This window comes from Anas platyrhynchos, chromosome 6, assembly GCF_047663525.1.
Source record: "Anas platyrhynchos isolate ZD024472 breed Pekin duck chromosome 6, IASCAAS_PekinDuck_T2T, whole genome shotgun sequence".
Classification (NCBI taxonomy): domain Eukaryota; kingdom Metazoa; phylum Chordata; class Aves; order Anseriformes; family Anatidae; genus Anas; species Anas platyrhynchos.
In genome coordinates, this window is record NC_092592.1 from 15393202 (window position 1) to 15406754 (window position 13553).

Here is a 13553-nt window from a genome sequence, read left to right on the forward strand (position 1 = left end):
AGCGTAGCTAGCATATCTGGTAAGAGAGCTAAGTAGTTTAACTATATCAACAAGGTATTTCTCTCCAAATTACAGGTAATACAAATCACTTCTTGTAGTGCTCACAATCAGATGATCCCTTGTACAAACAGTTTAAGGTAGTGGTGGATACCATCATCTCCTGTGCAACCTGTTTCTTCTGCACAATCGATGTTTTTTCATCATCCATTCACATCCCAGGTAACTTGCGTGCAAATGAAACAAAAATTAATTTCCGCTGCCAAGTTTCAGTTCTTAACATATTTCATCACAAGATTGCACTGATATTACAGCGGGAAAAATTTAAACAGAGTAAGCAGCTTTGTTTGCCATTCACGGTTACTACTTAATGTAATATATCACTATTTTGTGCAATACCCAGGCTGATGATAAAAGAACCAGTAAAAATAATTCTTTGTTTTGCTATGTTTGATCTTCTACTCAAACTGAATTTAATTTAAAAGTATAATAGGCCAACAGAAAATATTTTTCCCTAATTGAGATGTACCATCTGCTGCAGTAATCAGCAAAACACATCTCAACTCATTTGGATGTTAGATGCACTGTTTTTGTGCAACTGGCAACAGGAAATATGATCATGATTAAAATACACAGTAATTTTTTTCCTATCGATATTTGTTTTACACATGCACTCAGTGGAGCTGCTATTGGTAAAATTAACTCGTCCTGCTTTTCTCCTATCCCAAGTACATTTTATTGGTATTGCATCCATGGAGAGTCTGAAATAGGGATTGTAAAAGTAAATTTAAGTGATCTTTAGATGGGGAACTATCTGAATATTCTCTATTCGTAATTTTCACACGACACCTGTGCAGGTAATTTACACAAAGCGACATCCTAAATTACTTCTCTAAATTTTGAAATAGTTTACATATTGTAACACAAATGCACTTATTATATTATAAATACCTACAATTTTGAAGTGGGCTTGCTAGTTTGAAATATTGTTCACTTACTCTACATACCAAACCAACTGTGGTTCAGAGGTTGGAAGTCTATGCTTTGTTCAAATTCACCTGTAAATATTGACCAAACCTTGAGGCTCTTACATGGGTAGAGCCCAGAAGTTCTTCCAGCAACTCAGCTTGCATGCTGCAACATGCACTAATTGTAAGAGGAAAATGTTTCCAGAATAACTCACACCTGAGACAGACGGGGCTTCTTTACTGGAGACTTGCTTTTAAACTTCAGATAAACCAACTAGAAGTGTAACAATAAGAGGAATCGTTTTAAACTGATGTAGATCTTGTACATGATGTAATCCATTGTAGGAGGGATTAACATGCCATGAAACCATGGCATTTTGTCTGTATCTCCTTGTTTTTCCCTCATAAAGCAAGATGCAGAAATATTTTAACCTCATACAAATTGAATTTTCACTTTGCTGCCTCTGTGAACTGTATATGAATCAAGTCATCCATTCTTCTTGAACAGTTAGAGATCACTGGTGATCAAGGTGATCAATATGCATCTTCTGTTTTGTAAGGCAGTTATAATGCTTGAAGTTTTCAAGGACTATTTTTCTGGGAAATAGAAATTTTAACTCAATTGAGTCATTGATTTATTGGAATTAGTTTAAAGGTAAGGTTCTTATTTTAAGTGCATTTTTATTTTATATGAGATTAATCCAGATTTACACTGAAATAGCTTTTGGTTTAGTTGAGTTATCTTTCATATTTTTGTCATGAAAGAGGGACCAAGGCACTGCTTCTAATGATAGACCATGGATAAAAAACATAACAGCTACATAATAAGCAAAGTTATGTGTGAATTCTTCTATGACAGAAGACAAAGGCAAGATATCAAAATATGCACAAACTTACTTATTTTCTAGAATCTGTGCAAATGAAATAGCAGTTCAGAGCTCTGGTCCCTAAAGTTATCAATTCCCTTCTTTTCTGCCAAAACTAGACTTTATTTTATATTTAAATTACCCTTGTTATATATATACACATATTAATTAAGAGATATATGTGGAAAAAATAAAGATGACTTTAAGAGGAAGCAAGACGGTGTAAGGAGACTTTGGGAGGCATTCAAAGGTTCATCTAGTCTTGTAATATCTTAGCATTGCCAGCAATAATTCTCAGTATTGTGCTTTTTGCCTTCAGATCTCAAAACACAATGGAAATCTATTTTAGATGTAACAAATGTAGAAAAGTGGCATATCTCAGAAAAGAATTAACATTTTCCCCTCTCCCACTGAATAACTATCAAACAATTTAAGTTTATATTAAACACATATGGTCAGCGGCTAAGATCAGAATCAGTATAAGAAAAGTCAACCATTGGTCAGCTGATCACATAATATATTCAGAGGTTTTGTACCTTCATTAACAGCACTGTTGTAAAGTTCAGCAGTCACTAAGATAATTTATTTAATTTACTTCAATTCAGGTTTCAGGTTTTGATTGTTTGCATTGATATTTCCAATTGTGCAGTGATGATACTTTAGACTTACGTAAATCTTTTATTGTACTTTGCAGCTATTATTTAGCTGAAAGCATCTGGTACTTCTTTTGTGGTCTGTTGTTTTCTTTTAAACTGATTTAAGGATAATTATAATGTTCTTCATTGAACTCAGGCTCAAACTCTCAACTTCAGATACATAAAAAAATAGAGCAAATTTGCTACATTTCAGTATTTTTTAATGTGTTTGAATGAAAAATGAATCATTGTCACAAACTCCTGAGTTCCAATCCAAAGTAGCATACAAATAAAACTATATAAATGAAGTTTTTTGTTTCTCATATTTCATTTTTAATTGAAAGAAAACAAAGATACATCCATTTAACTGTTTATATGTATATTAAAAAAGGGATTTATTTTCCTTTTCCAACTGAATATGCTTACTCCTGTGTTCTGTCCTGTATTCTATCACTGAAACATATATATATACATATGTATGTGTGTGTATATACCCACACATTCACATATATATATATGTATATATACATGCATATATACATATATATATATATATATAATGGAGGTATGGTTACTAGAATCACAGCTTCTTCTAGCAACTAGCATTTTTCTGTGATTTTACTTCCATGGCCTGCCTAGCTGACTTTATTCCACTAGTTAAAAGTTACAAAATACAGATCTGATATTTGGACCTCTTTTCCTTCTTTCCATCAAGGAAACTATTCATGTGTTGGCTGCATTTAAACCCATGCACATTGTCACCATACAAGCCATATGATTTTGCTCAAAATGTAGCATTTTCTCAAATATTATGAACTTATTTCTCTCACACCTTTTCATTCCGTTGTCCCCAATCTGGATTCTGTCAAAATTTAACTGTGGGAACAGAAGTCTTAAGAGAATACCTTGTTAATACTTATATGTGCTCTTATACATTACAAGAGCCTTCTCTTACATGAAAAAGCAGGTTTTCTGTGTCAGAGCCAGACAGTCAATATGGTTGGGCAAAGCAGGAGGTAGAAGAGGATGAGAAAGATCCAATAACCAAAATAACTGTGCTCATGCATGAGCACAAACTCCAAGATTGCAACTGTGGAAAAGCAGAAATCTAACGGTACAACATACAACATTCCCAGAAACTGTGTTCTAGACTCATATGGGTCTTGTGAGTTTAAATAATGGTTGTTCGCTACATTATGCACAAACACCATCCTAGTCTTCTTATTAATCTTCATGTATTAGTAACTAAAAAACACGCTACAAATCTGCTCTGTTTGCAATATGCTGAGCTTTTGGCTGTCTCCCCAGACAATCTGTGGATGCAAAATATGCAAAAGTCATTGTCACCAACACAGAGGTGAATGCTAGCCTTGTTTTCAATATTTCAGGGTCCTAACTTGGGGCCTATTAGTGAGAAGACAGAGTGTTTTATTATTTGAAAAGCTGCTCACTGTGATTTATGGCCTTGTATTAGTCTCCTCATCGTGAGATATTAGACAATCATACTGTGTCACAGACAATCCGAGCTGGGGAAAACACACAGCATTCATCTTCTCTTGCTATCTAGGACACTTCTTTTCATCTATTGTTTTTTTTTCCTCTGGCATATCATTTCCTTGTAATCAATTTAAATTGGAAACTTTAATGACCTTCTCTGCATGTTACAGTCGCCTTTCACCTGCTCTGGAAGGGATTTTCTGCAAGGAAATTAAAACCCCAAAACCTTTTAGAGTTTGCAGCATTTTTTCCTAAAAAAAAAAAAAAAAAAAAAAAGCAAAAAAAAAAGCATAGCATCATATCTTTAATCTCGGTGATTAAAGGGTTTTAGCTAAGATTCAAGATACTTTGTGTAAACATTTCTACACTTTAATTTATAAAAATGTTTCATTTGCATTAAAATTATTATTCTCATGTCTGTCTTTTAAAATAAGAATTTAATGAAAAAAAAAAACAGTGAAAAGAGATTTTAGAAATCAAGAGCAAAAGTTTCTAAAAGCATAACGTCAGAAATAAAATTCTTCCTTGGGACTATAAGATTCTAAAGAGCAGGTACACGGAGGTACAGAGCAGAATTACTGCCAACTGGTGACTTGAGGTTTTGTGGGGTTTTCTTTGCTTGATTTAAAAAAATAAAATAAAATAAAATAAAACTCAAGGCCAGTCACTAAACAAACCAATAAGGAAAAAAATAACCATTTGAGGTTGTTTTGATTCACTAAACAGGATCAGGTGTCAAGTGTACACAAAAAGATGTTCTTGCACTAGATTTTAAAATCTCTATATGAAAAAGAATGAATCAATGATAGGTTAAGTAATTCAGGTTGAAAAAAAAAATCTCAAGTATGAACGAGATCAATATATTCATACAGTAAAAATGTGATTTAATCTGAGGAGCATATAGTGAAGACTGAAGGGAAAAGAGTACCACAGACCTACACTTTCTACCTGTATGTTTAAACCCTTTAATGAGAAGGATGAGTTCAAATGGACAAAATTTCATGGCAGTAAAATACAGCAATCTGTGGAAAAATATTTACAGAATCACAGTATCCTCTGACAAGAAAGAAGATGAACAAAAATAATAATCTGAGGAGCTAGTTAGGGGAAAATAAGGGAAATGGGGAAAAAACTCCATTGGAAGTAACAGATTTTTTTAATCTGGAGCCAGCCGACAAGATTGTTGCCATCTTTGTCTATCAAAAGAAATGTAAACATTATGCTTTATTCTAAGCTAACGAACAAATAAATGCAAAAAATGCATAGAATGAAAACAGATACTGACATTTGAAACTGCTCTGCCACAATGCAACTGCACGCCTTAGGCAGAGTCTCCTGCAGGTCATTTGAAATGATAAACCAAAAGGTCATATAGGATATAATAACTGATCTTTACAATTGTCTTTCTGAAAGATGTATAACCTGAGGACACATACACAATTGTTGAACTGCAGTAGTGAAGTCACAGCAATGAAAACTCGATGAGAGCAAGTTATGCTGGAGCACAGTATAAAGAGGTTATGGTTTTCTTTTTTATATAAAGCCTTGGAAACAAAATAGAGTATGGCTTGAAGTGTAGCATGTAGATAGACACAAGTTAACATTTTCTCTTCTTACCTTCTAAGTACAACTTTTAAGTACAAGAGGCATTTCACTGGCAACCCCACTACATCCTATTTTACTAAGAGAAAAATAGGAGACAAAAATCCGGTATTTATGTTGTTTTAAAAAAACACTACCATAAAAGCATAGTCTTCTTATCAATCACATTTTTCCTCTCCTTCTATCCCCATACAAATGAACAAAAGAGTCATAGTCCCCAAATCAAGAGACTTGTGATGAAAGTATTCCCCCACAACGGTAGGAAAGCTGTGCTGCTGGACTTGAGGAAGAGCAAGCGACAGAACAGAGAGCTCCCTTTGTCAAATGAACGTCCTAATAGCAGGCCACCAGGTAACTCCAAATTGCCCTCCCTTACATTCATCAAAATAGTTTCTGCCAACACCTCAGAAGCCTTCCCAAGAATATCTAAAGAAACATGACAGTTTTTCCCAAAAATGTGCGTTTCAAGCAACTGCAACCTAACTCTACGTGGGATAAAGTTTTAGGTTTTCACATCTTAAATACATAATGAGCTGAACTCAGAGCAAAAAATACCTAGTATTTAATTGTCCTAGGTGTTCAAGTGCCACTTACACACATATTAAAAAAAAAAAAATAGAAACTGAAATAATTTGTGAAAAATGTCAACAGGATTTAGATCTGAATGTGCCACCGGTACTATTGAAATTTCACTTCCATCTTCTTTGCGCTTCGTTTTGCCACTTAGACTAGGTCGACATGATTCATAGAGCAAACATTCACCTTCAAGCTGTGTTGAACAACGAGCACATAAAATTATCAAAATTATTCCAGAGACCACAAAAGGCTAAACCAAGAGAGCATTGAAATTTAACCAGGTGATTGATAAGGCTTTCACTAGCATTGTTATTTTGGGTTATGACATACATGTAATAAATGTCTTCGTGAAATGATTAAACCAGAAAAAATTGTCAGTGGTTCTATAAGTACATTATTTTGGAAAACAAAGCTAAAGCTGCTAATCCCTTTAGTCATTTCAAGACTGCTATTTCTCATCAGCCAAAGGTGCCATGTAAACTGTGCCATTATAGATATTCTTAGGTCACCATAAATTTTTCTGCAAGCAGAGACAGATTACTTTAGAGATGTGCTCTCCTATTCATGGTAAATCATTCCCACTGAAGTCTCAGATACAGAAATAGCCCTCCTCTTGTCCTCTGTGTTAACCCTTTGAACTTATTTAAAATATCTTTACATCAAGAAGCCTTAAGATGGTTGTCTTGCTGAAATCACTTGGTAGAGAGCTGGGCCATTTGACAGGAGCAAGGATGAATTGTGTGCTCACACAAAACAAAGTTGCAGGTGACAAACATAATTGTGAATCCAAGTGAAAAAAATCGTTCTAGATTTTCCACTGAAAAACGTGTTTTTTTTTTAATGTAATAATAGACTACAAGCATTTTAATGCCTTTTTTTGTTTCACTTACCTTCAAAAAACACAGTTGCTGCATATCTTTGTGGTTTAAAAAATAAAATGGTTTTGTTGTGGCTCAAATTAAATACTCCATCGACCAATAAATTACCAAATAAAAACCAATGTTATATATTCTGTTTTTATGTGAGTAACATACCTGAAGTACTCAGGTGCCAGCAGGACACATCAGACAGCTACCCTGCCTTCAGAGCAGTCGTGATCAGGAGGGACAATGTACTTGACTGGAGCCCAGCAGCTGCCAATCAGAACAAAGAAAGCAAACATTAGCAGGGAAACACAGTTGGAGATGTCCATCTGGGCACTTTAGAAAGTCTTCACATACACATCAATATTTAAAGCCTTTTCTTCTTTTGTGCAAATCAGCAGGAAAATCTGTTTTAACCAGACTACAGACAGTCTGAGAAAGAAGCAATTAAAATCTGTTATCTGCGTCCTATCACTTTCACTTCAGGGATTTCTTTTCTCCCCACTCTGCAAAACTAACAACAGTACGAGTTATTGCCTTTATGATTTAACATTGCAGGGAGCATAAAGCAGCCCATCAGTTGTCAGTATTAGGGCTGCAGATAGGATGCAGTTGCAGGTATGGGCTGAGGATGAAGTGAAATAATTCTACACTAGGGCAGTTTCAGACTTGCACATATGCAGGTACACAGAACGGTACTCAAAAGTTATGCCAACAAATGGCAATATTTAGTAGCCTGGCCCTCTATTACTATTTCCTTGGCTGCATCAGACCACCAAAAAATAGAGGAGACATCATACTGATGCTTCATTTTGTGGTGGCTGTAAAGGCTCTGTGGCAAAATTCAGAGGATGAGCAGCAGCAGCGGGAGTCCCTCTGAAGTGAGCCAGCAGCAGTGCGAGCCACCACAAGCCATCATAAGGCTTACAGACAAGGCAACAGTCTGCCACACGTGTAACCTGGAATTTACAGCCAAAGCCAAAGGACAGCCAGTTTAAATCATGTCTGCCTGTGGATACAACACGCAGACTCCAATGTCACTGCCCCGGCCCAGGGTGCTGTTGACACCATTCCACACCCACAGTAATATATAAAGGTGCTCTGAGAGGCCATGGTTGCTCAAGCAAAGAGCTGCTCTAGCACAGCATGGGAATAACCTTGGGCCTCACCAACCAAGCAGGCAGAAGAGCTCAAGACAAGCCCATATAAAACATTTCCCTGCTTAATGTCCCCTGAGCTCAGCAGAGCTGGCTGAAATCCTCCAACAAATATTCTGTGAAGGCATGCCAACTGCTGAGCTGTTTGAACCCCTCCAGTATGACAAACTTTCAGTGAACCAATGGCAAATATCTGAAGGATTTTTAGCTAACATTTGCAGCCTTCTTCATCCTAATACTTCCACACTAATACAATAACTACAGTGCTCAAGAAAAAAAATATATAGGTTATTGATCCAACTGCTTTGAGATGTAATTGATTATTAACAGGAGCCAGTAAGAAATATTACCCTTTGGTTCAGTGCAGTGTAATTAGGGATATTAATCAATCCCACCTGTTTTCTTGTGTGAAATCTTATCTTTGCCAGGAAAAGTAGTCTGAGATCCCAAAGGATAATAAATACTGTAGCAAGCATTGGAATAACCATGTATAATAAGGCTAAATATAATTAAATATAATAACCAATTAATAGATGTTAGGTTCGATTACTTCATTTTCTTAAAAAAAAAAAAAAAAAAAAAATCCTTTCTATTTGAAAGATAACAAGTTGCCACCATTGGAACTGACAATGATCAATGATTAAAAAAGACAAAGCATACTGGTAGCTAACAGCCTTTCTACAAATGAACATAAGTTGCTAGAAAGTTGTTTTGTTGGTTTTTTTTTGTTTGTTTGTTTGTTTGTTTTAAACAAATTGTATGTCAAAATGGTAAACTAACATCACACAGAAATCAAAGGTGAAAGGACAGGCCCTGTCCCAAAATATTGTCTCCTTGGAAAAATAAACAAACACTGAAAACCAGATGGTACTCAGAGGAGGGGAAGAAAAAAAAAAAGGCAGGAAAAAAAAAAAAAGTAGCAGAATCTTCAGAGATTCTGGAATAAGTTCCCCAATGAAGCAGTAAAGACAGAGATGATTTTTTGGCCCAGCTTTGGTCTCATGTTCCCAAAACTTTAGAGAAAGCCTGTCTCACTCATGCAGTTTCTTAGCAGCTGTCCTCAAATGCCAGGGAGTTACTTCATGCCTCAGTACATCCTGGTGCTTGTCACTTCCCTATCTGCAAATACAGACCTACTGATAAATCTTTCTTTGCATAAGATCACCGTCATTTTCAAACCACTTTCCTGGACTTTAAAGTGCATGCAACGCAACACATCACAAAGAGAACCTAAGGATTAATCAACAGGGTTCATACCCTTAAGTGTTGGGCTTCATCCAGCCTGTATTGTCCACTCTGAATGAAAGTATTCCCATCAGTACATTACTGCCACTTATTCTTAATGTACTCTTAAGCTTTTGTTGTGCAAGCATAAAGGGGACGAAGACGGACGAGGATGATCTTTCAGACCATTCTGCTTTCTAGTTTTTCTCCATGCGGAGGAATCTATGTGCATAAAGCACAGAGTAATAACACTAAGGATATCTGACTAGCCAAGAAATATTACTTCCAATAAATAACCCAGACTTCCCATATTCTTTGCAGTGTGGCTTTTTCCTCAAGTATTTATGCATCCATTAGAAAATCCCCTTCAGATTTCATCTGGAACATCAAGCATTAAATGAGGTTTCTAGGTGAAAAGACATACCAATATTTTGGTACAACAGAAAATTAAATGCCACCATCATAGGCACATAATTTTGTTCCTATACATGTTATCAGATACTTAAGAAGCAACTGATAACCTTGGAATATGTGCAGGGAGCTCCAGCTTCTCTAAACGTAACCTGTGAGAAGCTTCATCTCCATCATGCCCTTATTCAGGACTCCCTAAATAGTGGCTTACAGGCCAGGGGCCGCAGGAGACCTGCTGTCAGCACCAGTTGCCTTTCGCTTGCTTACAACCCATGTGTAAGTCTCTGCAGCACAGGATCGAAGGCACATGGATGGTACGCAACCAGCAGCAATCTTGACTATATGCATGTTTTATCTTATGTTGCCCACCTAATAAAAATAGATCAGGAAGTATTTTTTGTATACATGATCTCTATATAGCCTAAATGGGAGGAGAAAAAAAGATTTAAAAATCTCCTAAGGTTTTAACACATTTAGGGTTTTGTTCCATGAGATCATTTATATCACATCATAACTTACACGTCACCACCAGACAAAAGAGAATAAGGAAACCTCTGCAGAAAATGCCTCTAGGTTGACACAGATCTTTCCTACAACTCCACAGTTGTCTCGCTCACTAGCTGGCTTGATTATTTGAGATAAAACTTAGTGACATCCTTTCCTTTTGGCTGAGTTTTTATGGGTTCCCTGTTATTCTAGTGATCAATAAAATTTATTTAATGTAGTCCCGTGTCTGAAACAGATGCTGTATTACAGCAGACAACTTTTCTTGCACCGAGGTTGTATTCATCTATGGACTACTCTTTATTGTAATTAAGCAGAAGGACTCATTAGCCACATAAAGAGTATAAAGATCATACACTATAGCAACTGTATTTGAAAACAGAAAGCACTGTGAAAAGTTGTAAAAAACCTTCCTGTAGGTGTGTCAGTAGCTTACATTTTGAAAATATAAATTATTTTACATCCTTCATTCTTATTTTCCCCAAGAAGAAAGTGCATCTTCCTGAATATTACCACGAGCAATAAAATCACTATCAACAAGCATGGTGCAGGGCATTAATTCTCTACTATACACATTCTTCAAAACAAGAAAACAAGTGGTTCAGGTAAATCACAGCATAAGATGACTAACTCTCATGACATTATGAGATTTTTGCTACAATGTGTTGGGATGTCATTACATTAACACTCATTTGGGAAACATGATACTTCACAGTGTCCACACAGAAGCAAAGGTCTGGAAGGGAAACATTCTTTTTCTAGTTCATCAGGGTCATTTTTAACTAAATTCAAGAATCCAAAAATAATATGTGCAAAAAAAGTCTTGTGTCATACTAATGCTGCAACATTTAACACAATATTTGGCATTCTTATTTCCTTTATAGATCTTCCATTCCATTAGCGCGGTTTCACCAGCTCTTCTCAGTAAAATTTATTTCCAGAGGCTTGACTTTCCTTTAAGTCAACCTTGGAATACTTGGCTCTTTGGTACTTAACTGGTGGCATAACACTACTGTAACTAAGCGTGCTGCCATTCACCAGGGGATCAGCACTTTGCTGTGCCAAAGTATTCTAAATGACTAAACTCACCCTGATTTTCCCCTGTGGCAACTAATGCCTATATATCAGCTACTGGCCAGCTGGCAGCTTCCTCAGAGGAGAAAGCCTTTTCCAGGACATGCTAATAGTACAGAGGACTGTAGCAGCAGCAAATTGCTGAGGAAAAATGAGTGCACACAAATCTGTTGCAATACTTACACAAATAAGTATCACAGAGCAAACTGCACAATAGAGTAACATAGTAGGCCAAGTCTAAGGGGACTAAACACACTGGCTGGCTATCGTACCAGTTAATTCCAACCAGTGTAGCAGTGCTACATACCTGGAAAAAAGGTGCAACATCCATAATTTCCCAAAGCAAGCCTAATTTGGTCACTGATGTAAATGATGTATGATAGCATGTGAATATCAGAAGCCAGCACTGGAACAGTGCTGCATGCTAACTGCCATTTAGAAATTCATAATGATGCCAGACAATGCTTTGATTTCCATATAGCAACTAGTTATAGAGCTTTCCAAATTGAGCATCAAAGCTTAGACAGGAAATGGTGCGTTTGATTCCTGATGGGTTAGATTACTCTGTAAGGTTTATGAAGGAGGCCACAGTGTATCCTTGCTCTTTTTTTTCCCCAAAAAACTGCAATCCAGATTTAAAACACGCATAGAAAAATATATTCAATCTAAAAACATTCATCTTAAATACTTCAGCAAATTTAAATGAAACATCCAACAAAATGTACAATTCAGAATATTTAGTCATTTGTTTTGCCTTGAATAACTGACACACATCACCAATTTAAAAGAAGTTATTCAGAAATTAATTTAGTCTTTGTGAAACATATAACTGAAATTGAACAAAATCTAAACATGGCTTTTGCAGGAGTCCAGAAGTGTCTATTCTGGAAACTAGTAACACAGTTATGTCTAACCTATAAATACTTTGCTTAATTTACTTCTATGCCATGCAGCAATATCAAAGAGACATGTTTTTTCCTGGTTCCAGCACTTCCTCTTCTCACCTGTGAGCACTGCAAGGAAAAAGCAAATTGGCAGGTCTTTGGAAGTTTTTTTTTATCATCCCTGACTCCCACAGTCTAAACCGAGACGTGAAATAATCCAATCTAAAACTTCCAGCTACGAGATTCCTACAAAAGCCTGGTTTCCTGCAAAAGCTTTTCAGACAGAGACTGTAGATGCAAATTAACTGAGGCACAAAATATCGGTGTATTGCTTTGGAACTCTGCTTCATACACTGTACCATTTCAAATACATGACTGAGAGAATCACACTGTACAGGACAAAAGCTAAAGCAAGAGGTAACGTTCAGCTTAGGTTTTCTTTCTCTTTCCTATCTACTTACAGTCCACTCAGCACATTTTATTTATGTTCCTCTGATGCAGTTAATCTAACTAGTAGTTAAGCCTTATGTAACCTTACCCTGAACTAATTAGGATTTTTTGAGCCTACTTTGTCACTAACTGAAGAGATAATCCTCTCCTCCTCTGGATGTGTGCCTAACTGCTTATCCCTCATAAATGCACGTCTAAAACAAAGCTGCCTCCTTGCATATGTATTCATGGCTGTCTTCAGGCCAGTCTACCACAGTCTAGGCATCAAATTACTACCACTGTAATGAAAAGGGGGTGAAACCTTCCCATGACACATATCTGCTGGTTGTCACTGCAAAGCAGATAGAACCCAGATTATTTCACAAAGCCACAAGTCCCGTATCCTCACTTGGGGTCTTGCTCTTGCTTCTTAGATGCTGGTAGAAGGGTGTAGCAAACCTCTGAAACCATAGAGAGGTGCAGCTCTCTTGAGGTTTATTCTAATTGAGCTTTCAGCAAAAATGTATTCAGTCATCACCTACAGGCCTTCAACACAAGCCTAAACCACATTTGTCTGCAATTACAGAGCCCAGTGGTAAGGTTTCATAAACCACAGTAAAAGGAAGGTTGTCAAGTATCAATGGAGGGAGAGTCAGAGCACTAACGTTAATGCTAATAGCATCTCAGAGAATTCCCCTTCTGAAAAGAAAACTGTGGTGGAGTTTTACAGAATTCTGATATCAGACACTTTCTCAGGTTAGTTCACCCATGAGGCATATCCCAAAGTGGATAACCAGTCACGTTCACATAGCAGGAGAAAACCTCAACGTGAAGACATCAGAAACAAAGAGAGGAAACAAACTCTT

At 36.5% G+C, this 13553-nt stretch overlaps 1 protein-coding gene across 1 annotated transcript in view; it reads right to left on the reverse strand.

The window, feature by feature from the left end:
* RET (ret proto-oncogene) overlaps positions 1–13553 on the reverse strand; it is a 273120-nt gene that overhangs the window by 147392 nt on the left and 112175 nt on the right. Inside the window, exon 3 of the mRNA XM_072039478.1 lies at positions 7176–7274. The gene's annotated coding sequence lies outside the window, so the exon portion shown is untranslated. The remainder of the gene's footprint in view (positions 1–7175; positions 7275–13553) is intronic.